The following is a 24,646-nucleotide window of genomic DNA, read 5'->3' as shown; positions in this document are numbered from 1 at the left end:
GGATTCATTAGGGCTTTATCAGAACAAGGAGTTAGTAGTGAAGAGGGAGAAAAGATGACAGAGTTCATGTTCCTGCAGATTAATTTATCAGTCTTTATGGGTACATGAAAAGAAAATTATGGCTACCTATAAAGGTCTAATTAGGGCACCCAGAGTAAATTCTCTGCAGCTAATCTGGTACAGTTCATAAAAATCTAACAATAAAAACATAATGATGTGTTGCATTAAATGAGCGATCTTCAGCAAATGGGGCTAAATTAAAAAAGATCTATTGGAAAAGTAGGCTCTTTGTAGGCCTTAAATTGAGGATAACTCATTAAATACACAGCATGTTTTGCTATTTAGCCCTGCAGTGACTAATGTACACTAGATGTGCATTCCTGGGAATGTTTCTGGTCTTGCAAGCAAGTCAGAACTTTTGGTAAAACCAGTGCCAGTCACACCATGAGCACTTGGGGGATAGCTTCAGTTTTTAACGCTGTTCACAATTCTGAACTTTAATATACAGCCTAAGTTCTGCTGGTTGGCATTTCTTGGTGCAAGCTATTCAATCTGGAACACCTTGTGTGACTCTCAGGCCTGGAGAGTGGATATCTGAAAACTTGGCAAAGGTGTGAGTTAAAAATCTTGTGTATAACCTTAGTTCAGTCTTAAAAGAGTAATTCATAGTCACTGTAAGGTGAGAGCGCAGAGTGCACACTGCAAACTCGTTTCTAGAAAGCCTCCAAATGTAAAGGCAGTGTGAACAGAAAAGCAAAGAAATTTATTCATAGAATCATTAAGGTTGGAAAAGACCTCTAACATCATCAAGTCCAACATCAACTTAATACTACTATGACCACTAAACCACGTACCAAGTTGCTATGTCTACACATTTTTGGAGCACCTGCAGGGATGGTGACTCCCTCACTTCCCTGGGTAGCCTGCTCCAGGGCTTGACAAGTGTTTCCATTAATTTTTTTTTTCTTAATGTCCACCCTAAGTCTCCTGTGGTGCAACTAGGGGCCGTTTCCTCTTGTCCTATCCCTCTGTACTTGAGAGAAGAGACCAATGCTCACCTTACTACAAGCTCTTTTCCTGTAGTTGTAGAGACCAAGAAGGTCTCCCCTCAACTTTCTCTTTTCCAGACTAAACAATCCTAGCTCGCTCAGCCACTCCTTATAAGACTTATTCTCAAGGTCCTTCAGCTTCCTTACCCTTCTCTGATTATGCCCCAGCAACTCAGTTTCTCTCTTACACTGTGGTGCCCAAAACTGAACACAGTATTCAAGGTGTGGCCTCATCAGTGTTGAGTACAGGGGAACAATCACTTCCCTACTCCTGCTGGCTCCGGGCTGGCTCCAGTATTCCTGTTGGTCTTCTTGGCCACCTGGGCACACTGCTGGCTCATGTTCAGCTGGCTTCTGACCAACACCCTCAGGTCCTTTTCCACTGGGCAGCTTTCCAGCCACTCTACCCAAAGCCTGTAGTGTTGCATGGGGTTGTTGTGACCCAGGTGCAGGACCTGGCACTTGGCCTTGTTAAACCTCATATGACAAACCTTGGGTCATCGACCCAGCCAGTCCAGATCCCTTTCCAGAGCCTTCCTATCTCTTTGAGCAGCTCAATACTACCACTCAATTTAGTGTCACATGCAAACTTACTGAGGGTTCACTTAGTCCACTCACCCAGGTCCTTGATAGCTATATTAAATGAGACTGACATCAAAACTGACTCCTTAGACATCTGCTTGTGGCTGACTACCAACTGAATTTAAGTCCATTCATCACACTTCTTTGGGCTTGGCTTTCTAGACAGTTTTTAACCCAGTGATGAGTACACCTGTCTAAGTCATGAGCTATCAGCTTCACTAGCAGAATGCTGTTTTAGACAGTGTCAAAATCTTTACTAAAGTCCAGGCAGACAATATCTGCAGCCTTTCCCTCATCCATTCAAACAGATGTCAAAAAAGCTAATTCTCCTCACTCACTGCTTTAAGCACACCACCATTTTTTGTCTTGCGACCAACTTCCTCTTTACCTTCACACCAGACATAAGCTACTTGCCTCTGCTTCATGGGGCCTCTGGTCATTCCTCACCTACTCTGGATTTGCTGCCACTAACTGAATTTTATAGTGGGCCCCTTGTCCACTAACTGAAATTTCAAGGAAGTCTCTTTGCAGTTTAGGGGAGGGATTTTTCGAATATACCAAACACCAAGCAAATTTTCTCCCTTTACCTTTGAACCCTTTGTAAAATGTTCATAAGCAGATGCTTAGACAAAACTCAACAACCACAAAGAAGCCAAGAACGATTCCCATTTTGCTGACCATGATGGTCTCCTCCTTGTCCTGCCTCTGCCATCCCTGATAGCTAGTCCACATTCAACAGGTTCGTGCAGCCTTGTGGGACAGTGCAAAAGGAGCAGTTTTGGGTAGGTTGCTGCTCTGTTCAGTTTTTTTTTTTTAATGATAATATCACATGAAAGATGATAAAAAAAGCCTAAGAAAAGACAGGAGTTCAGGAGAGTGAGGATAATTTCAGGGTGTGTGAGAGCTGCAAATCCTGGGGCATCACTGAAAAGCTCTGGAGAAACTGGGGCTCCAGTGAACACTTTCTAGAAATGCATTTCAGCTCCCTTTGAGTGAAAGCAGCTCCATTCCCAGGGACTTGGAAACTTAGAGAGGTCAAGCAGATTGTGTAAGTGGGAGTTTCCTTCCCAAGCCTTTCACTGTGTACACAGATAGAGTGATCAGCTTGTTACATGATACAGGTGAGTACATTTAGACAAAAAAAAGTAACAAGAGTTCCATGAGCAAATTAACCAGATGTTACCCTTTTCTGTGGAAAAGGAACAAACCTAACAATGATGTTTACATCCACATCTTAGCATGCCTTTTTAGCAGAGGCCTCTGCTTCCCTGGTGTGACTGCCAACTTAGAGAATTTTTAGGTTGTGGACAATTTGTCTAATTGGTTGTAAAATAAACCGTTTCAAAGATCTGGCACTCCTTACATCTGCCGCTCTTGGCCTTATGTGTTTGTGATGTATTTGCTGGTAGAGAGGAATGTTGCTGGACTTGTGTGCCTTGGAAAGCTGTAAATTGTTTTTCCTTTCTTTTGTTTCTGTTTATCTTGGTTTTCAAATATTAAGCAGACATAGTTCTCAATATGGACAAATGTGCTACAAAATGCCACTCAGATGAGGAGATCGTAACTGCTTTTCAATTATTAAAAGCATATGCAGAGGCATAAACTGCAGAGCTAATATCAGAAGGAAGTTTTGCAGTGAATGCATAAGCCCTGGTGAGCAAAGGGTTAGGTAACAGAAATGCTAATGCACTGGAACACACAGAGCAAAATCCCCAGAGATGAGGAGGGCTGTAGGTTGGCATAGCCATCAAAATGATGACCCTACATGTCTTAGAGAGTACCTGTTAAATGCTTCTTCCAGTGACACTGCTGAGAAGTGTGGAGTTTCCTGGGAGTTCTTTCTGTGTTTGGGCTGGCTTGAACAGAGAATATGTCCATACAGGTTGTGGGTGAGCATGAGCTCTGGATACATTGGTGAAGAGTCTTTTCTCTCCCTCTTTGCCTCCTCTTGTAAGGGCAGGATCTCCTTTTCCTTCCTTCCTTCCTTCCTTCCTTCCTTCCTTCCTTCCTTCCTTCCTTCCTTCCTTCCTTCCTTCCTTCCTTCCTTCCTTCCTTCCTTCCTTCCTTCCTTCCTTCCTTCCTTCCTTCCTTCCTTCCTTCCTTCCTTCCTTCCTTCCTTCCTTCCTTCCTTCCTTCCTTCCTTCCCCTCCCTCCCTCCCTCCCTCCCTCCCTCTTTCTTTCTTTCTTTCTTTCTTTCTTTCTTTCTTTCTTTCTTTCTTTCTTTCTTTCTTTCTTTCTTTCTTTCTTTCTTTCTTTCTTTCTTTCTTTCTTTCTTTCTTTCTTTCTTTCTTTCTTTCTTTCTTTCTTTCTTTCTTTCTTTCTTTCTTTCTTTCTTTCTTTCTTTCTTTCTTTCTTTCTTTCTTTCTTTCTTTTCTCCCAAAGAGCAGAGGAAATTCAAGGCACATCCATCAAAACAAAGCTCTGAAAGAGGGGCCGAGATAGGGGAAGATGAGGAAAGATGTGACTGCATTACCACCTCCCACACCCACAATTTAATTTCAACAGCTTCCCTGTGAGAAGAGGGCAGGATAAACCTTGATAATTAGCATTTGACTCAAATCCAGCATTTCCAGGAGCCCTTACCAGTGTCCAAGAGGATGTAACAAAATTTTAGCCATCAATTGAGATGGTGTTCAGAGCAGTCTTACGTAGTAGAGTCATGTACCCTGCTATCTCTGCTCCCTGAGAAATTCTTTGCTTTAAACCCACGAGAGTCTCACAGCTTCCATCACGTAACAAGGCAGCACTTATCCATCCCCTTCCCAAGCCCTGAACAGTAGGAGAGCATGCTCAGACTGTTCCTTCCACCACAAGGCACAGCTGGACCAGAAGCTTGGATGAGGAACCTCTCCCATCTGTGTACATGCAGGCACTCCATGGCGTGCTTATCAGTGTCTCTGGGCAGAGAGTTTGGGTTGTTTTATTGTTTTGGGAATCAAAATTTGCAAGTGACCTCCTTCATCTACATGTGGCAAAGGAGATGTTTAGGCTAGCTTCATGGTGCAGCAGCATTCTATAAATTTCTCTTCTTTTGTTGTTTGAATGTGCAGAGGGGACCATTGGTGTTGACCAGAACCTTTTATAAAGCAATTTTCTCCTCTTCTCTGATCAATTATTTACAAAAGTAAAGCAGTTTAAATATGGCCAAGTATCCAAATCCTCTGTCGTCATACACTGGGTAAAGTAAACATTTCCATACCTTGTGAAATCAAGAGAGTCCCAGATCCTTTGTAGTTAACTAGGCAATAATACTCTCTTTATGTGCTTCCTGCAATATGTTTGTTCATAACTGTGTCATCTTCAGGAAACACTTCCAGTACAGGTTTCAAGGCTTCCTGTAGGATCTAAATCCTTACTTTTGCTTGTGTGCCTTTGTGACATTACACAGCAGAGTGGGGAAGATGTGCAGGACTCCACAGAACTGCCCTTGGAGGATAGTGCTCCCTTCTTTGAGATGAGAACTCCTGCTTGCTCAGGAGTGAGCACATCTACTCCAGATAGACCTGGGCCAGACTCTCCTTCTGCTTGGGCTTCAACCTTTCCAGAAAAGCTTACAAAGGCTGTGTTGATTACAGGGCTGCAGCATCCTCAGGGGAGCTACACAACTGTCATCTCACAATTTGGATTGTTTTAGTGCATTTTTTAACAACTATTTCAAGCCCCAGCCAGCCACTTAAGGCCAAATGATGCTCAGAAGTTACACTGATATAACTGCAAGTACACAAGTCAGTATTTCTCAAAAAAAGTATGTCCCTTTTCCCCCTTTATCCATCTTGAGATGCCAGTTGTAGCAGAGGTGTGTGGGCACTTGCTAATCTGTTTTGACATGAAAATAATTAGAATCATTTAACAAGCAGATAATAAAATGGTAATCTTCAGGCTGACTACAGGCAGGCATTGTTTTAGTGATACTTCAAACAACCTGCTTGGTATGGTTGGCTTGCTCCAGCTCTTTGTACAGTCTGCAGAGTGAAAGAGTAGGATAACAAGAGACCATTTGTGATTTGTGCCTATTTTAGTGTCCAGATGATTCCTAGATGGCTTTTTTCTACACTCAAGTCCTTGAACCATCCAACCAAAGCTTTATCACTGCAGGTGGATTTCTTAGCTCAGCTAGAAGCTACCATGTGAACAGATGATTGTGCCAAGAACCAGGCAATGTGTATAGCAAACAACACAAGCCCCCTTTTTAAACTTAGGTACCAAAGTGGTAGGGTGCTGCATTAGATACCCAGGGTAGGTGGTCTCACTACAGTCCAAAATGTTCCTAAAAGATGAGTACCCTTTGTAATGGGAACACCATGTACAAACACCAGAAATTGCTGCCTTTCTTGGAGGAACCAGTAGAAGCTGTTGGCTGCACTATTCCACTTCCACAACTCAACAGGATATGTGAGTTAGCCAGACACTGGTGTTCCCAAAGCCATCCTGCCTTCACACATTGCTGCCTCACATCTGTGTTTGTAAAGTGTGCTCCTTTGCTCTTAGCGTTCTGCATCATCTTCACCAAAACCTTTTCTTTCACAGGCTGGAGTTATTCCAGTAAGCTTGGGTTTATTGTCTCATTTGCCATTTTGTGGACAATTATTCACAGGGAAAATATTTATCTTGTTTTTTCCCAATCTCATTTCTACACCTGCCAAATTGCCTCACCCTTTCCAACTTCTTCTAATGCCCATGAAAATCCCATTGTATCATTTTGGTCCATTTCGTCAGCTGAGGAATGTATTGGATTGGGCAGGTCTTGCTTTACTGCCAACTATGACAGCTTATTTGAATGTCTGCTAGTATCCCTGGGACAATGTCATGTTTTAAGTTTAACCAAAATGGCATCAGAATTCTGGCATGATTCCATCATAGTCAGTGTCATTGCTAGCACATAGCTTTGCTCCATAATGCCCAGCCTGGTTTGGTCTGTGCAGTGAATTCATGCAGCATAGAAAAGCAGCAGCCCCTGAAAGAAAGTAGTGATCTCAAATTTGTTCAAAAACTTTTGACCCCATCATGACTGTGGGGAAAATAATGTTGTGAGCCTCTAGTCAGTGTGTATTATAGCCTCCAAAAGTTGCTAGTGAATAAATGTTTGATTCTTTTCATTATTTTCTTTCTTAAATCTCCTGGATTGTCAGGGAGTTTTAGCCAGTCTCATGACTTTGTCATCCAGTTCTTGCATTGTAAACCCTATGGCTTTACAGAAATATATGTAACAAATATAACAGCTTATTTTCAAAGAGGTTTTATAAACTATGGATTTTAGGCCAGATGCCAGGCATTAGGAAAATATGGTTACTTCTTGATAAAAGCTTGCTGTCACTGAAGAAGATTTATGGTTGCAACCAGATCTGAACTGATAGGAGTTTAAGTCCAGCCTATGCAATAACAGAATTTATGTGCAGTTTCTTTGCCTTTAATCAGTGATTAGAGTAGGAATGTGATGCATTTGAATCAGTTGGTGCAAACTGTGCTTGTGGGAGTCACTTATTCAACATGACTGTGACCAGTTATGACCTTCACTTAAAGATTTCAGCTGATTCCCTATGGAGCTAAGTAAGACTTTACAGACTAATCTGTCCCCTCAGATGGGGTGCTACTCAGTTGGTGTTTCCCATATTTCTAAGGATGCTAAGCCACTTTGGTGCCCACTGGCTTTGCCCTGAGTTGCCCAGCACCTCTGGGAGGACATATGAGGATATAGAACACGAACACATCCCAAACTAGACCATACTTTGGAGGGGCACAAAGCAGTTTGGGTCAATTCCTGCCAGCGATCAAGGTGTAGCTGCTGTTCCCAGAACTGCTGGTGGGCTGGGAAGGAAAGGAGCTGAGCCAACGGGTGTGGAAAAGCTAAGAGACCTTCAGAGACAAGGGTCCAGTTTCCAAGTCCTCATCTTTACTCCATGTTCTTGGTTATGGTTTGGTGTACACCTGTACATCAGCCATACAATTTAGAGACTTCACAGGCAGCATTCTGGAAGCCAGACTATGCTTTAGTGCTTTTAGCTTTTTCTTTTCTTTTACACTTGCTATTACTCCTCTGTATCAGGCTACTGATTCTGCAAGAGAGGACTCTGTCTGCGCTACTACCAGCTGGGCAAACCTGCTGACTTTCTGCTCCTGTTGTCCCAGGCAAGTAGGAAGGCAGGAGCAGAAGGAAGGAAGGATTTTGGTGGCAAGGATAAAAGCAAGTGGCAAGGAGGGAAAGGAAAAAACTTGTATCTGGAAGATAAGAAAAGACCAAGAAAACACAGACAAATGGAGTATTTTGTCTTCATCACAGTATGTGTTTGCTCAAAGTATAATAGAGAGGAAATCTCTGAGCAGTGGAATAAACACATCTCCCAGCCATGGTTATACACACATAAATGGCTCAGGTTTCACTCCTGTGGATTATTATTGTATCATCACAACCTTGAACTATATTTATAGTCTTGTAAGCAGCCAGAGAGCAGACCTGCTGCTTGTTTTCTCCTGGTAGCAGGCAGCATAGCCTGGGGAGGTAGTCACAGCTGACATCAATGGAGGAGCTTGGAGTCTGGTCACTTGCTGTCTGTGTGTCCAGGGACAGCTCTCTGCCTCTCCATCCCTCAGTTTCCCCACTGAAAGGGTTGTTATTCCCAAGCACTTTATAAGAGCTACCTGTAGCTTTGGTGTTAAACAGCTGCTGGTGATTACAATAGCTGATTCTACGTGGTAGCAAGAGCTTCTTGTAAGACTCCTTCTTCAGCCTCTGGCAACTATGAGGTAGAGCAGCAGACAACTCCAGTTTAGGTATTCCCTGTGCCTCTGTCTCTGTGGAGCCACCGCTAGGATTTCTGGAGGAAAGACACATAGGGTTAAAAAGCTCTACTGGGTACATAACGACCTATAAGATGATAGATCTGCATAACTCCAGAAAATTAATTTTCCTCCCAAGACAATCTCTAGAGAATATGGATTATGCTAATGTTTTATTTTACAGACATGGGTTATACTTAAGACAAGGCAAGAAAGTGCAAAAGAGAGGAGCAAATGTCTCTGAATCCATGCCGGAACTGTGAGTGCCCATGAACAAGAACGTAGGTCTGAGGAGGTGGTGACAGACACCAGAGCTTGTCCTAGGGTGGGAAGCTGTGCTGATGAGGCCAGCCACAGAGTTCACTGCTTCCTATTCATCTGACATTGAGTTTTCTCATGTTTCATGTGACATGACCCTATTACTAACATGCCTGGCCTTCTGGACAGAGTATTGTTTTGCTAAGGTTCATTTGAAATCTAAGGCCTGAAAGGTCTCAACATTTCATGGCTGTAACTTCCAACTCTGACTGCCCTTGCTATCACCAGCTCCTCGCTCTCTCTTCTAGGTCTCCTCTCTCTAAATGTGAAGCCTACAGAAACCTGTTCTTCCAATTCCCTATAATAGTTTTTGTTAGGCTTGTGATACATGGAAGTCTCCTCTTCATAAATTCTATCTCTGATGGCAACAGAAAACTAGACACACAATTAGGTGATTATACATGTTTATATTTTTTTCTTCCTCTCCTCCCCCTTTTTTTTTTAACAAATAGCTAGTTATTTTAAATTTTCATCCCTTCAAAGCTTCTGTCCCATCCCTAGCCTTATGGGCTACTCAGAAGTAGAGAGGGCTTTCCTTTTTCAGCACATTCCTATCCTCCACTGCGTAAGTCTGTAAGCCAATAGATGATGTGATCCTGGCAGCTCAGTTTTTGAGTTGAAAGTGCACATTGTGGTAAGGCTTTTTCCCTCTGGAGTCCTCTTTGTGTGCTCCACAAAATGATGAAATCAGAGATCATAGCTCAGTAGCTAATTAGAATGACGATAACAGCTTATCATTGCCGACTTGCGTGCTCATCTAACTGCAGTAGCAGTCTTCCCTTGGGGGGCGGTCTCTCTTCAATCTCCAGGTCCCAGGGACCTTGGAGTCAGAGGTTTAGGTCTCCCACCATGTCCCATTCCATTCTACAGCTGGACCTCCACAGCCTCACTTGCTCTCTGAGGTCCCTGCATCAGACTCAGCTCACCCCTGGTCTGTGGTACACTCAGTGCTCACAGAAAAGAAATGAAGCTGCATTGCTGAGGGAGAAAGTACTTTAGGAGACACAGACTGTACATCCCTTATCCAGCTGCTGGAGCTGCTGTGGCTCCTCCTAGGTCACATCCTGTATGTGATATCTAGATCTGCGTGCACCAAGAGGAAGAATACTCAGAGTTATCTTTTTCAGGAGCGGAGAAGAGCTTGGAAAGATGAGTAGTGACTTCAAGCCTGGGAGTCCTCCATTACTAATTATTTTTGAAAATATATTAATAATTAGCACTGTTTGAGCCAATTTGTGATTGTAAGTTTTGGGGGTGAGACAGGAGAGAGGAAAAGCTGAGTCACACTTTCTGAACACTCAGCTCTTCCATAATGCTTCATCACCAAGGATCTTAAAGTGGTTTTGGCATATGAATGAGTTAAATTTCACCACTTTATATCCAAGCCAGGAAAACCTTTGCTGAATTGATTCACAGATGAAATGGAGAAAACCTTTAGGTTAGCTTTTTCCAACCTGGATACTTTATGTTAGATACCAAAGCTAGAAATAACATAAAAAATATAGCAGGTCTAAAGCATATCCATCCTTCTACTGTCACAGTAACAGAGAATTGCCTGGATTCATTTTGTATTTAACCAGACTGATGAATTCAGTAGCTTACTTCTAATCTGGTAACACCAACCAGACACCTCCTTTGCCACCACTAGAATTATCCATGAAAGGCTTAAGAGGAGGCTGCGTAGATATTTTCTACCGAAGGGAGGGCTTCTCACCACACAGGATAGTAGCATTCTCTGTCCTTCCTTCTATTCTGTGTCCAGGACTGTGGCAAAAGAATTAGAGATACTGGAGCCTTCAGTACCTTCAGCTCCAGAGACATTTTCTGTTAGGCTTGCACTCCTGCCTCTCAGAGCTCCTGAAGAAGCTGGCCCTGTCCATGGACACCATCTGTACACAGAGATGTGAGAGTTACCATGAAGCTACAAACCAAAACAATAGCTTGGGCACAGTAAGGACAGTGGGGACCCATGTGAAACCTGCCAAAGTTAACTGAGTTACTTGGGCACCATGGTAGGGACAAGAGCTGTGAACAGAGACTCCTTGATCCATCTGTGTGACAACCCTGAGATTTTGCTAGCCTGCTGATGTTCCCTGAACGGTCACGGCTTCTTATCTTATTTGGAACTCTCCAGAGAGCTGTCCCCATTTGTGCATCTCCAGCTTCTCTTCCTGAACCTACCCCAGCTCATCCTGGGGGAAGATAAGGTACCATTGAAACGTGTTCTCCATAGCTTCAGAGGAGACACTGTGGGTCTGTAGGACAAGACACAGACCTCTGGCTGGGTTTGAGATCTCCTGAAATGTCTTATGTTCTCCTCTATCAGAGCATGTCTTGCAGACAGTGCTACCCTGAGACGAGTTTTTGGACAGTGGCATATTGCAGGGCTGTATGAGTATTCCTCATGCTCTAGGCTAAAGTTTACGTTGCCTCTGTATCCTGACTATGTGAGCAGAAAGGCTGGCTTAGCTGGTAAATGTGACTTCACAGAAACATGGCAAAAGACAGAGATACCTTAAGCCAGTAAATGTTTCCAGATGGGGGCATTTCTGGTGAACTTTTTACTTCTGTCTCTGAATGAGGCACTGTTAGATTTTCACTAAGATTGGAAAGATTTGCACTTCAGGGTTAAGTGTTATGGAGTCTTCCTTCTTCTTTTCCATTTCCTTTTCCTCTTCTTTTTTATTTTCCTTTCCCTTTCTCTTTTTTCTTTCCTTTTCCTTTCCTTTTCTTTTTTTCCTTTTCTTTTCTTTCTCATAATTTTCTTGTCTTTAATTTTCTTTTCTTTTTCATTTTCTTTCCCTTTCTCACACTCCTTTTTCTTTCTGAGCTCTTCTCTCTCTTTTTCTTTTCAAACAAAGCAGCTAAGAAGAAGGAAACACTGCTGCTTTAAATAATAGAGCTCAATGTATTCCTACAAACCTGTAAGCAGAGAAAAAACAGACAAAAGACAGAGAGCAAGCAAGTTTTGACAGTAATAGCAGTGAGCCAGAGAAACATCTTGAAAGGAATGAGCCTTGTCTTAGGAAATTAAAAAGACATGTGTGTAGCTGTTAAAAATCCTGAGAAAAGTGTCTGTGGTTCTCAAGCAAGACAGTCCTGCAGGAGGAAGTTTACAAGAGCTACGAGTAGTAGTACCCATGCCTTTAATCTGGTCTCAAAAATTATTAGTTCTAAGTATGCTGGAAGGAATTAAGAGCAAACAAGGGTTTTCACTTTAAAATCTGAGTCTTTGATGCTTTATGAAAGTAACTTGATTGCATCAAATGGGTCCCAGGGATAGGAACCTTAGTCCATAAATATCACTGATCCACATCATTAAAAAAATCTCAATCTGCACTTCCCCCCCTCACCCCCCTTCTTTTTTCAGTGCTAATATTCTTTGGACATAAGAGGCCCGCAGCTGAATCAGCAGGGAGATTGATTTCTCTCTCTCCCTTTAAAATAGGGAAAGAAGGTCCCTTTGGGTCAGGGTTAAGGATTTGGAAGGGGCCTAATGGGAAAGTTCATCTCACAGCTGCCAGCGATATGTAGTACCAGGCCCATGAATAACAACAGGATGTGGGTTTTGAGCACTGTCAGCTCCTTCATGATATATTTCTTCTTAATTTTCTCCTTTAAAAATAATACACCAGCAAAGAACATTCTTTATTATCATAACAAAATCTCTGCTCCAGTGACTCCGAGATGTTCCTAATTGTTTTCAATCTCTTAGGAGCGCTTTCTGTTTGCATTTCTGCAACCACTCAAGAGACTGCTGTAAAGAAAACAAACAGGAAAAAAATTGGCCTGGGCTGACTCAGGGGCTGGGTAATGGGTTGCAGCACTCTCACCTTGCTCACCACTGCTGAGCAGGAACCAAAAACTGAGTGGTACTAACTCGAGTATCAGCTTTGCAACAGCCAATTCCAAGCTGTTGTTAGCAGTAGAAGTCACCAGACAGACACAGTGACAGTCAGTAGGTTAAAAATAAACTCTGGTGGTGGTGGTGGAAGGCACGAGGAAAACATCCCATTCACCCAAGCGTGGAGACAGAAAGTGAAGGGGAAGAGTGCATGCAGCTCTAAGCACTGTCATCCTGTGAATGACAAATAGCAATTCTCTCACAGAGGAAAACACATCTGATCTAGCTTTTCACACTGTTTCATAAAACGTGATCTCATTAGTGTGAGAGCAGAATGATCTCTGGGAACAGTCTTGTCCCGACTGGTTGCTGTCAAGCCTACAAGAGCAGGCAATGCAGAGCAGCCCTTGTGCCATCGTAGTGGCATCCTCATCATCACTTCGCACTGGTCTTGATGCATGATGGAGGGAGCGGTGGGAGAAGAGGGGCTACAGGGAAGGCAGTGCACAGAAGGCTCAGGGCCCCCTTGCAGATAGCTGCTGGCAGAGCTGGGGCACATGGGCCGTGGGAGGAGTGCTGAGGAATTTTCCCAGCATCATTCCTTGCGGGTGTGGGTGTTGCCTCCCACCACAGAGCCGGTGTCCTGTTAAGACCTTCACTACTGCAACAGGAATGGTAGGCCCCCGCCCCAGAGGGAGTCCCTGCTGTACTGCAGTCTGTAGCAGACAGATCCTACCTCGAAGAGCTGCAGAACTGAGGAGAAAGAGCTGCTCTGTACATCAAGCTGGGCACTGAAGGCAACGTTCAGGTTGCACACTAGAAATGCTTGTTAGTTGTCAAGACAGTCTGTCTTCATTAATGGTATGGTGACCAACAGTCTATCTGCAGACAGTCTGCATCTCCTCTTGCATTTGGTGATGGAATGCAGTGGTCAGGACTGTGGCCCATAGCCTTAGAGAAACCTGAATCCTGACCTGGTATATTTTGAAGGCAACCAGAGGGAACATAGGGGCTGTGGATCAATTCCATTGAGGTTTATTCAGATGAAGAGAGGATTGAGTACCAAGCTCCTCAATCACAGCTCAGTTGTGTGCCACCAGGATTGTCCTCCCGTGGCTCTCCTTGGCCATCAGGGCTCCAGATGTTCCTCCTTGCAGAAGGAGCTGAAGAAGAGTCATCAGCACTGGTTTGCATGCATGAACAAAAAAGTAGAACCACAGGAACTGTCTATTGGCATGTTCTGAGGGCATTCATCACTCTGGCATCTGATATGCCCTGACCTGCTGTCAGCTATCAGCACTGAGACGTCCACACAAAAATTTAACAGCTCTGACTGCCCTTGGAGAAAAGTCTGGGTGAAGAGTGGGTCAGTGCAGAGCACCTGGAGCCAAGAGCCTGAGTCAGACCTTTGTTACGGGGATGAGATTAAGGGTCTGTGTTGGAGAGGGCTTATCCTGCAAGTCTGAGAATCATAGCATCTTTTGGTCTGCCACAGACTTCCCACATGTGCTTTAGACACATCTTTTGGCTCTCTTTATCTGCTGTCCCCCTGTGTAAAATGGAGGCATTACCTCATAAGAGAGATGTCTCATTCCAATTTGCAGGGGCTCTCATAGTTGCTCATGCAAGTAACTTTAAAATATTCACAGTATCACACAGTATCACAGTATCACAGTATCATCAGGGTTGGAAGAGACCTCACAGATCATCAAGCCCAACCCTTTACCACAGAGCTCAAGGCTAGATCATGGCACCAAGTGCCACGTCCAACCTTGCCTTGAAGTGCCTCAGGGACGGCGACTCCACCACCTCCCCGGGCAGCCCATTCCAGTGTCCAATGACTCTCTCAGTGAAGAACTTTCTCCTCACCTCAAGCCTAAATCTCCCCTGGCGCAGCCTGAGGCTGTGTCCTCTGGAGCAAGCCATCTTTGGGACCCCTCCTTGGTCTCTGTACTTGGAAGGAAGCCCATGACAAGAAAAAAACATGATATTCCCATTCCCCACTGTTGTACAAAGGCGGCTAAGAAGTCTTTTAGCAGGACATAATTTTCCACCTGTTTTGCACTGGCATAAGGAGTTCTGCTAAATACGAAGCAGCAGTCAGGTCCGTGCTTTCCCACAGGAAGTGCTGGACACAGCGATAAGCTCCTCCACATTAACACTGAGATAACAGTAAGTCTCCAGCAACAAGGAATGTGAGGCATGGCTGTCACAGTAGCTATGGGTTATATAGGGGCTCTATCACATCTTTTATGAAGAAGGAAAATTGCCTTCCCCTTCACCTTCCTTGAAAGGGAGAGACAGACCTTGGCTAGCCTGGCTTGTCAGGAGCATCATCACTACTACTCCTTGTGCTTCCCCTGCTCCTTGACTCTGCAGCAGTGTAAGGAGATGCACAGCATCTGCAGGTGCAGAAGAGCAAACAAGCTCTAAAACAAAACAGAAAGTATGTTCTTGTGCAAACCTCATTAATAATGGAGATAAATGAAGGGAAATGCTAAATATAAATGATGCTTCTGACTGGGAAGAGAGGGAATGCACTGCACCAATGCAAAGAGGGAGTGTGAGAGGTGAAGCATTCCAGAGTTTACATCACTCCCCCATAAAACAATGTTTAGGCTATTTCATAGTTACAGGTTTAGTCAGGCAGTGGGAAGACAAATATCACTAACAAATTAACAAAGAGATGTCTTATATATTGAGATTTTTACTGTCTTATTCTCTTCAGAGTCTCTCATTTTCTTTCTTACTGCTGGCTCTCCAGAGCATTCACGTTTGTGCTGAGGAGATAAGGTGTTTTCTCAGGTTGAGCAAGTGTGGCCCATATAGCACTGCTCAGCAAATGTGTGGCTCTTGGAGATGCACTATCAGCAGTGGCAGTGGCTTAGCAAGTAATTCATTATTCAGGGCCACTGAGCCCTGGTCCTGTGGTCCATTTAAATATTCTAAAATTGCAGGTAGAGAGTACATGTTAATCTGCCTGTAAGTCTCTGCCATAGCGTGACATGAAGACCTCCTAAGACTGCAGTCCACACATTCTTTCTCTTTTATGCAGGTCATTAATCTTGGAAATGCATACGAAATTGATTTCCTTTTCATGACATTGTTTTCAAATGACTCTTCTGTTTTCTTCTACTTGTTTTTTTGCAATCTCAGGAGCTTGGGAGCTACAAGGAATCTAAGTCAGATCTTCCCTGACTGTTTCAGTGCCAAAGTTGTCAATGCTTGCTCCTTCCCATGTGTTATTGGTTGTGGATGCACCAAGGAGTCTCGAAGTGTAGAGGAATTGGGATGGTAAAACTCAGTGCAAGAATAAAAGTAACCTTCAGAAATTAGATCCTTTTGAGCTTACAGAAGTAGAACCAAGAACAAAACTTGGATGCTAAACCTGCTAGTCCTTTAGAGTGTTGGGGTTTTAGTCTAGAAAGAGAACATGGAAGAGTCAATTGCCTTAACATGCCCTGCGGTTCTCAACGGTGAAGTTTCCAAACAGTAGAACTCCCCCGGCAGCTCTCCCTTCGCCTGCGAGCAGCGAGCTTACATGCAGGGAAGGGGAAAAATGCAGCCGCATTCCTTTCGCACTCCCACTCGCCTCTGAGGTTCTTCCACTTCCTTCCTATGGCTTTTTTTAGAACTGTAGTGTTTTTCTCACGTCCGGCAACAAAGGATGTTTTGTGCTGCTGCTGCTGCTGAGGTTGTTGGTTTCTTGGTTTTTTGTGTTTTGTTTTTGTTAACTTCAGATGCAGCTATCATGTTTGAATATATCACTCTTGTTTGTGTGGGAGCACGGTAGTTTTTTCACATGCTGATACCTCACAGTCCTCATCAATTGCTGGGAATTTGTTTAGTTGGTTGAATTCTCTCACCAGAGTTCACATTTGTGTTAGGTGCAGCCCTCTTACTTGTGAAATCCACCATGCTGCAGCTCTAAAGGTAGAACCAAATTCCAGAGATTGCAGTGATGCGATGGGCCCTGGGCAATCGAATCTAGCTGGAGTTGTGCCTGCACAGGGGCTGGACAAGATGATCTTCAAGGGTCCCTTCCAACCTGATATATTCTGTGATTCTGTGGTTTCTCTGCCCTTTCTCTGAATAAGAAATTGAAGCACTCCAGAATGACTGTGGTGCAGCTGACAGCAGAGCACAGTGCATGACTTGGTTCATAAAATACATAGCTTATAAACCTCACAAAACTCTGGTAATGTTTCCAGTAAAAAATCCAATGAGGGGAGAGGGAGGAGCAGATCAATAACAGAATCACAGGCTCCAGGCCTTAGAGCGAGCTCTCCTGTTTTACAATAGCATAACGTTGTGAAATTGGAGTAGAGAAATGCATCCAAGATCAAAACTTTGGGGTTTAGTATATTCTTGTCCCCAGTCACTGTAACTGGGTCTTTGGCACAATGACACATGGACCACAGTCACACACATTGACATTACTCACTTGGAGAGCTGAAACTCCTAACATGGGACATTGCTGTGTCAGGGATGCTGGATATCAAATATCCAGACATTCAGTGCTTCCAATTCTTTGTAATTTGTAGGCAGCTAGGCAAGGTGGAGGGAAAGCCCACAGACAGCCTGGAATTATATCATAAATCTTCAAAAGCCTTAACATAATCTCTAAGACTACCTTCAGTTCCTCAGACAGAGAGCATGAGTAATATGGTGAGCCTGATTTTGACCTTTTGCTGAGCACTGCTACACAGGTATTACTACACTGTTGGCTTTGGCTTCTGTAGGAGCTGATGCTTAAGTGTCTTGGAAAGGAAGTGTTCAGCTCAATGAAAAAATGTAAGGACTTCTATCTCAATGCCTGCTTCATCTCATTAGACGGAGTGAGGCAAAGAGCAAATGAGAGCCTGTGAGTCTTCTCTGCCAGGTATGGGAGTCTCACATGGTTTGTGCAGAGGTAGAGCGAGGTACCACACAGTGTGACACTGGAGACACCCTCTGTGTTGCACGTAACTGAAGCATATATGCACCCATCTTACTTACTGGGTGTTCTTTCCAGGTTCCAGAGCAACACTGATACCAGCCCCTTAAAACAGTCAGTAAATCTAGGAGCCTGCAGAAGCTCTTACTAAGCAAGTCCTGATTAAGAAAACTACGTGGCTGCTAATTTCATGGCACGTCTGAGTCCTATCCCTGCTGCCAGGTTTCCCAGAAAGGAAGGAGGATTTCTCCCCTTCTATATTGCAGAAGCCTTGAGAGAGTCTTGGAACCTCCTCTGGTCAATGTGAGACATTGGGTCTGCTCTGGGGAATCATAATGGCACACACACAAATGGGGAGTACCTGTGCAGACCATGGATAGTCCTGTGACCTTCTGATAGCTCAACTGTGGCTTTGATGCCTGTTTTCCTCCCTAACACTAGGCTGAGTGAAGGTGTCTTGAGTTGCCCTTCAACTATTATACTCACTGTGAAAGTCTGGCTCCAGATGCTGCAAAGCTATCCATCTTTCTTTTTCTGCTAGATTATTCTCCAGCCTCTCAGAATGCAACATGTACCCAAGCCACAGCCTGGAGCTGAGATGAACATGTGGAGGCAGCTTCACTGCTAAGATGCCAGGCAGTGATCTGGGTAGCCCAAGGCACATTCACTTGTTTTCTCCAGCCACATGGGCTGTGATTCTGATAGAGTGAAATGCCCAGGGTGGTTATATACCTTAAACAAGCACAACTGTTTGCCAAAAGTGAGTCAGTCTTCCCTCAAGTTTGGCTAGCATGAGCTAGGCAAACCTCACTGAGCAAACCTCATTGAACCTCAGCCTTTGCCTTGGTGTAGGTAGTCACTTGCAGCTGCTTCCAGAAAGACATGTTAGCTAATGAATGGGTGGGAGAGAACACCACCAGCTGAAAGGTGGTGTCAGATGGAAGTCCATAGAGTGACCTGGCTAGTACTACAAAACCTTGCCAGTGGAAGCTGGTTTTGTCACTACAGTGAGACATAGCATAACAGCCTGATAAAGAGTACTTGCTAGTTTTGATGTGACCCAAGCAGATTCAGATACATGAACCATCAGCTGATGGTTTCTAACCTATCAAGCACCGTGGCTTCTGCCAACCCCATGGCTCAGAGGGCAGTATCCTGTGGCTGTAGCCAGTGTGCTCCTGTGCAGCAGCACAGCGAGGTCAGCTTTCATCCTGGCAAAGATACTCAGCTTGTCACTAGCCTGGGAAAACAGCCTGCTAGTCTACAGTCAGCTCACTTTGGAAGTCAAGATCAACTGAAAAATTAGGTAAGGCTTGCTAGTGTTTTAACATACAGGACAGAAATACATTTAACTAGAAAGGCTGAAGGACTTGAGTCTTTTTTAGCCTTAAGAAGAGAAGAGGGGTCTTATCAATGATTACAGATACTTAAAGAGTGTGTGTCAGCATGGGACCAGTCTTTTTTCAGTGGTGCCCAGTGACCAGGCAAGAGGTAGTTGGCATGAACTTGAACATAGGAATTTCCATCTAAACGTGAAGAGGAACTTCTTTTCTTTGAAGGTGACAGAGCACTGGAAAGGCTGTCCAGAGAGGGGATGGAGTCTCCATCTCTGGAGTCATTCAAAGCCCTCCTGAACACTCCTGGACACACTAAAGCAACCTGCTTTAGGTGAACGTGCTCTGGCAGGGGAATTCGAATAGGTGATCTCCAGAAGTCCCTTCTAACCCCTATCAATCTGTGATTCTGTGGTTACCCAGTTGCTGAGTAGCACTGTCAATAAACAGCAACAATGAGGGAGATGCTATGAAGGCTTTACCTTGCTCCTACACTGCCCTGGAAGCCTAGCCTCACTAATACTATTACTTCAATATTTCACTAAAAAAAATAAACAACAAACAACCAAACCCAGTTTAAACCTCTGTCCCTAGAGGCAGCTGTGATCCTATTTTAGTTAAGACAACCAGGTATTGCTGTGACATCAGCTGGGACCTGTGCTGCTTCCCCATGGCTGAGACATTTCCCAGATCAGGAGCGTGATGCCTTCATGACCCTCAAGTGGAGTTTGGCACAAAGAGAGGAAATGCACCTACTTTGCCCCTTCCAGCAGATGTGATTTATGAATAGGGAGGATCCACCTTTCAAGGCCAGCAAGAGCACTGCAGCTAGCCCAAGCCAAGGTATCACTCAAGGCTGCAGCCACTCCCTCCCAGCCCTAAACGGAAAAGAAGGTTGGAGTTGTATGAGACTTGGCAAATCTACATGAAACCCCAGAGGAACTGTGTGATCAGGAGAGAAATGTAGCTGCTAGATCTCCTCTGCAAGTCCCAAACAAACCTCTGGCTAAATTTCAGCTGAAAACTGGCTCTTTCATGCCTGTGATAACTGCACTTGACAGCCAAACAGAAGCCTTTTCAGATTTAAAAATAGGAAAAGCAATTAATTATTGCAGTCAGTATAAGCTGGGAGCTGGCACAGCAGTGTCTGTAGTGATCTGACTGTAGCAGAGACCATAGTGACTTTATATCTCATGTACTCATGAGCCCAAGGGGACTGCCTGACATTTGGGATGCCAAGTGCTCAAACAAGGGCACAAAGCAGATTCATGTCCCACAGTGGTGGGGTCAGTAGGCAGCAAAAAGTGAAGGCAGCCTCTGAACCCCCTGGCATAACTTGATGAAGCCTGTGCTACTTTGTTAGACCCATCTGAGCTCAGCATTTGGGCATGCTGAAGCTGAAATATTCGCATACCTCTGGTTTAGTCTTGTCCATTGTGTGGGTGCAGTGAGTGTCAGTGTGTCAGAGGAAAGTTTTGGTAATACAAACATCAGTTATGAGGTTACCAGGTATGCCCTAAGAACTAGAGCCACTGACTTCTCTTTCTCATAGATGGATAGTGTGGTTTGGTGTGGGATGCAACACTGCAGACCAAAGCCAGGCTCATCTTTGTCTGTCTCAGTTTCTCCTTGGAGTAGATCACAGCATGAGGTGGTGATAGGACTTAGGGACTTCTGTCTAGGTTGGATGCAGAGCATTTGACCTTTGTCTGACTTTGAGTCTTTTGGACATCAGACAATACCCCCAGAAGGCAGCTTTCCTTATTCTCCAGTAAAGTCCATCTTTTCTTTCTGTAAAACCCAATTCTTGCCACTTGGATTAATGACTCAGTGAGGTAATGAAAATCAGCTGCCTTAGACATTTTGTTTTCTGCTGCAAGATATTTGCACATGACTGAGCCATCTTACGTTTGGTGAGCCTAAACCAAAGGAGAAGCAGGTCTCAGGCTGGAGGATACTGTGGCTGGGAAACCAGGATGGTGCTGTGATGTGATGTGAGGAGAAACCTTTGAAGTACAGTCTTTGGGCAGCTGCCTGGACCCAAAGCAAACACTGCACAGGACTTCCACTTTACTAACGATAATGAAAGCAGTTCCTGAAATCATTTACTTGTCCTGACAACAGCACAGATTGGTTGAAATATGTACAAATTAAAAAAGAAAAAAAAAAAAGAAGAAGAAGATTAAAAGAGGAACTTGTCAGAGAGGCCCTTTCCTTGGACTGACTGTTCTCACAGTCTCCTTTCCCTGTCCAAGTTGCTAATTCACAGCAAAGCCACAATTAAAGCACATGGTGGCTGCTCTTCTAGCATGATCAAAGGAATAATTATACACAGTAGAATTCTCCAAACACAAAATCCACATGATTGTTCCAATGTGAGGAACATTCTGGCTGCCTACAGAAAGCTGCTACTTTCTCTGATGACAGGCAGCCTCAGGTTGTATCAAAGGATGGTCCCTGCCTGCTGCTAAGGAGCTAGCTCTTCATTGCTTGCCTTCCACCATACAGAATCTCTCACTGATTTTGGGCCAGCCGAGTGGCGAGTGAATGTAGAGGTCCTTTGTCCTTCTGTGTGTTCAGGGAATGAAGGAGAGATTTCCCTAAAAAGCTACCACTGCTTGCTTAGTTTATCCTGGAATGGAAACTTTATTTATAGAAGCAACAGCAGCAGCAGGCACCCTGGGCCCTAGCAACAGCAAAGTGAGCTCCACAGTTCCTGATGGAAAATATTGCAAGGTGCTGCGCTTCAGCAGCAGCTTTTGTTTGTGGTTGGTTTCCCTCTCTGTCCCATTTCTTCTGGGAGCTGCAGAGCAGAAATCCAGCCTTTACTTATTCATCTGTACAGGTTTCTCGTTCTCCCCCTCAGCAGTCAGTGTATCATGATGCCTGTAGGGAAGGGCATTGCAAAGCTCTGTGGGCAACCCAACACAGAATTCGTAGAATTCTATGATTCTACAAATTCTGTGTTGGGTTGTGTGGACACATGATGGTAGGAGCCCTTCTAGGAGTGCAAAAGCTTTTTCCAGTTGCCTGAAGTCAGTTGGGCAGTTGAAAGTCACTGAGCCTTTTGACTTCAGGCCTTTTCTACCACATCCCTGGTTGTCATCCAAGCCCACAGCAACTACCCTTCAGGGTTACTTCTGAGGCGACCCAGCCATTGAGCTGCAGTCTACCTGCACTTACAGCCCCCAGACCATATAAGCTCAGGGCTGTAGGAAATCCTAGGAGCTGCTCACATTTGCTTCATTGATAAAGCTCACCTGAATTCCCTGCCAGAACGCAGACTTGCACGGCAGCAGTGCATATGATAGGCCAGTCTGCACCTATCACGTACACATGTCCTCTCTCCTCCAAACTGTTCCTGGCACAACTTCTGTCTTTTAATTCAGGCATTTAGGATAAGCATCTGGGGCCAAGACTGCTCATGCCTTGTATAAAGATAGGAAGTTTTGAAATAGCCTTGAACTGAAGCAAGTCACCCTTTCCACCTTACTAAATGGAGTTTCACTTTGTCAATGTTCATAGTCAGCACTATCCATTCATTTTATCTCCTCTTCATTCACTCATTCCTCAAGCTAGCCAGTGGCTGAGATGAGTACAGTATTGCCTACTTGGTGGTCCACACTGTATCATCTTCATCAGATTTTTCTCTTTCCACATGAGACTGTAGATTATCTGGGTTGTTTTTGTTAATAGGAGACAGATGGGAATTGGGTGTCAGGTTGCAATTCTAAAGCGTAGGAGCTTCACAGTCTTTTTAAAACCACATGATATTAAAGATCATTTAAAACTAGTTTCTGCCACTTAACGATGTGTGAGGCAAAAAGGGTTGTTCAGCAGAGAGACCAGAGAAGTTAATTCTTTAGTCTTAATAGTCACCTCTAAAGGCCAGGCTCTTGTATGTCCTAAATCTCCCATGTTTGCTCCAGTGCTGCACTGTGCTCAATCTGGTGGATTGCGTTGCCTTTCTCAATCAGGTGATAGCTCAGCAAAGGAACAGTTAGGAGGAAGAAATGCTGGCAGGACAGATATATCTAGGAACTTGTACATTAGACAGATCAGATTTTGTGGAGCTTACTTTGCCTTTGTGTATTAGCTGAGCCTTCAAAACCAAAAGGCAGATCTTGGAGTAATTAAAATACTGTTCTAAAATGAGCTTCAGGACTTTTGCATATGGGTGAGGAACAACCACACTGGGTCTGAAGGGGATATGTCAGATGAGAATGGTTCAAAGCTGCTCCAGGAAAGGTTCAAACTGAACATTAGGAAATATTTCTTTACCAAGAGTGTGGTCAAACACTGGAAAAGACATCCTAGAGAGGTAGTTGATGACCCGTGCTTGTTCATATTTAAGAGGCATTTGGAAAGTGCTCTTAATAACAAGATTTAACTTTTGGTTGACTCTGAAGTGGTCAGGCAGTTCAGTTAGATGATTGTTGCCCCTTCTGTTCTATTCTGTTCTGCTCTATTCCCAGGATCCTGTCGTAGTTCTGGCCAGGAGTGGATGCTGGAGGCATCATAGTCCTTTTCCTAGCACAATCACAGAGTTCCTGAGGCAGAAAGAATATCTGTGTGTTTACCAATTTCAGCCAGCTTTTTCTACACAAGGCTGGCTAATTGCTGTTTTAAATTCTGGGTTCTGCAACAGCTGATGGAAGTAAGCTCCACTGTTTAATTTCCACTGGATGGAAAATTGCTTCCTTTGGTTTGCATGAAACTTGCTGCCTGATAACTGCATTTAATGTGCACACACACACACTTCCCCTCACCTTTTTTTTTTTTAATAAAAAGACCTTTTTGGGGAAAAAAAAAACTGAAGGTGTAGGAGGCTCCAAACCTGCCACATCACAGGTGCCTGAGTGCAAGGCATATGCAGCTGGCTCATGCTTGACCTTGCATATTTACTGCCTGACTCAGCCTCCTGCCCTGACACTATCTGGTGAACTGTGATCTTCTCACAGGCAGCATCCAGCAGGCAAACATCACCAGACCCCTCCCCCCCCGACCCAAGACCTCTTTTGCAGTTCAGCAAATGAATGAGCAGCAACTCTGGATCTCATCCTGGTCCATCCTGTCTCTCACTGTTTTTTTCTAGCTTCTAGTTAAGTTGATATTGGCTGGTGTTTTTTCATGTGCATGTATTTGCACACAGTCAGTTGCCCTGCACCCCTTGAAGGCCCAATAAAGCAGAGGGCAGGAAGATGAGATGCTCAAGAAGCGTCTCAGCTTGGGTCAGCTGGAACAGAATGATACTCTAGATCTTAAGTAACTGGTTTTGAGAAGCCTATTAAAATTTACTACTACAGTTGCATGGGCCACCACAGAAATCTTAATGTGTCTGTATGAGGGTGTGCAGCAGGAGCTCCAACAGTAACTGACTGCTTATTTACTTACAGAAAAAAATTTATGCTCATATGTTCACTGTCAGCTCTTTTTTTTCTTTCTTAATTTATAACCCTGGAGGAGTTCTTTTCTCATCAACTAGTAGAAATGTAGACTCCAAGGTTAAATATCCACAGTTACGTATTACTTTGATGTCCCCCTACTTAAACTGCCCTGCTACTTTTTTGAGCATGCACTCCAACCCCATGTTTCATCCTATGTCAAATGAATGCTTGTAAACCATATGAGATAATATAGAAATTTATTATTATTATTATAATATACCAACAGATTAATCTGGCAAAGTACTCCCAATGTGGACACATCTGGTGAAACTGTACCAGTACTGGGAAACCTCTTTCCACAAGCAGAACAAGTCCTACCAGTAGAAGCATGGGCTCATCGCTGTGACTGGGGTGAGGGGAGA

At 44.1% G+C, this 24,646-nt stretch overlaps 1 protein-coding gene and 1 long non-coding RNA gene across 2 annotated transcripts in view; one reads left to right on the top strand and one right to left on the bottom strand.

Annotated features, from left to right (window-relative positions):
* MAML2 (mastermind like transcriptional coactivator 2) overlaps nucleotides 1-24,646 on the top strand; it is a 247,240-nt gene that overhangs the window by 36,854 nt on the left and 185,740 nt on the right. The gene's annotated exons all lie outside the window — the stretch shown is intronic.
* LOC135173583 (uncharacterized) lies at nucleotides 7,628-18,175 on the bottom strand. Its single transcript, XR_010301383.1, has 3 exons — nucleotides 17,990-18,175; nucleotides 10,527-10,612; nucleotides 7,628-8,443 (listed from the first exon to the last, which is right to left on the bottom strand). It is a non-coding gene; the product is annotated as an uncharacterized LOC135173583 (long non-coding RNA).

Source organism: Pogoniulus pusillus, chromosome 3 (assembly GCF_015220805.1).
Source record: "Pogoniulus pusillus isolate bPogPus1 chromosome 3, bPogPus1.pri, whole genome shotgun sequence".
Taxonomy (NCBI): domain Eukaryota; kingdom Metazoa; phylum Chordata; class Aves; order Piciformes; family Lybiidae; genus Pogoniulus; species Pogoniulus pusillus.
Note: the sequence above shows the minus strand (reverse complement) of the source record. Positions and strands in the feature narration are given on the sequence as shown.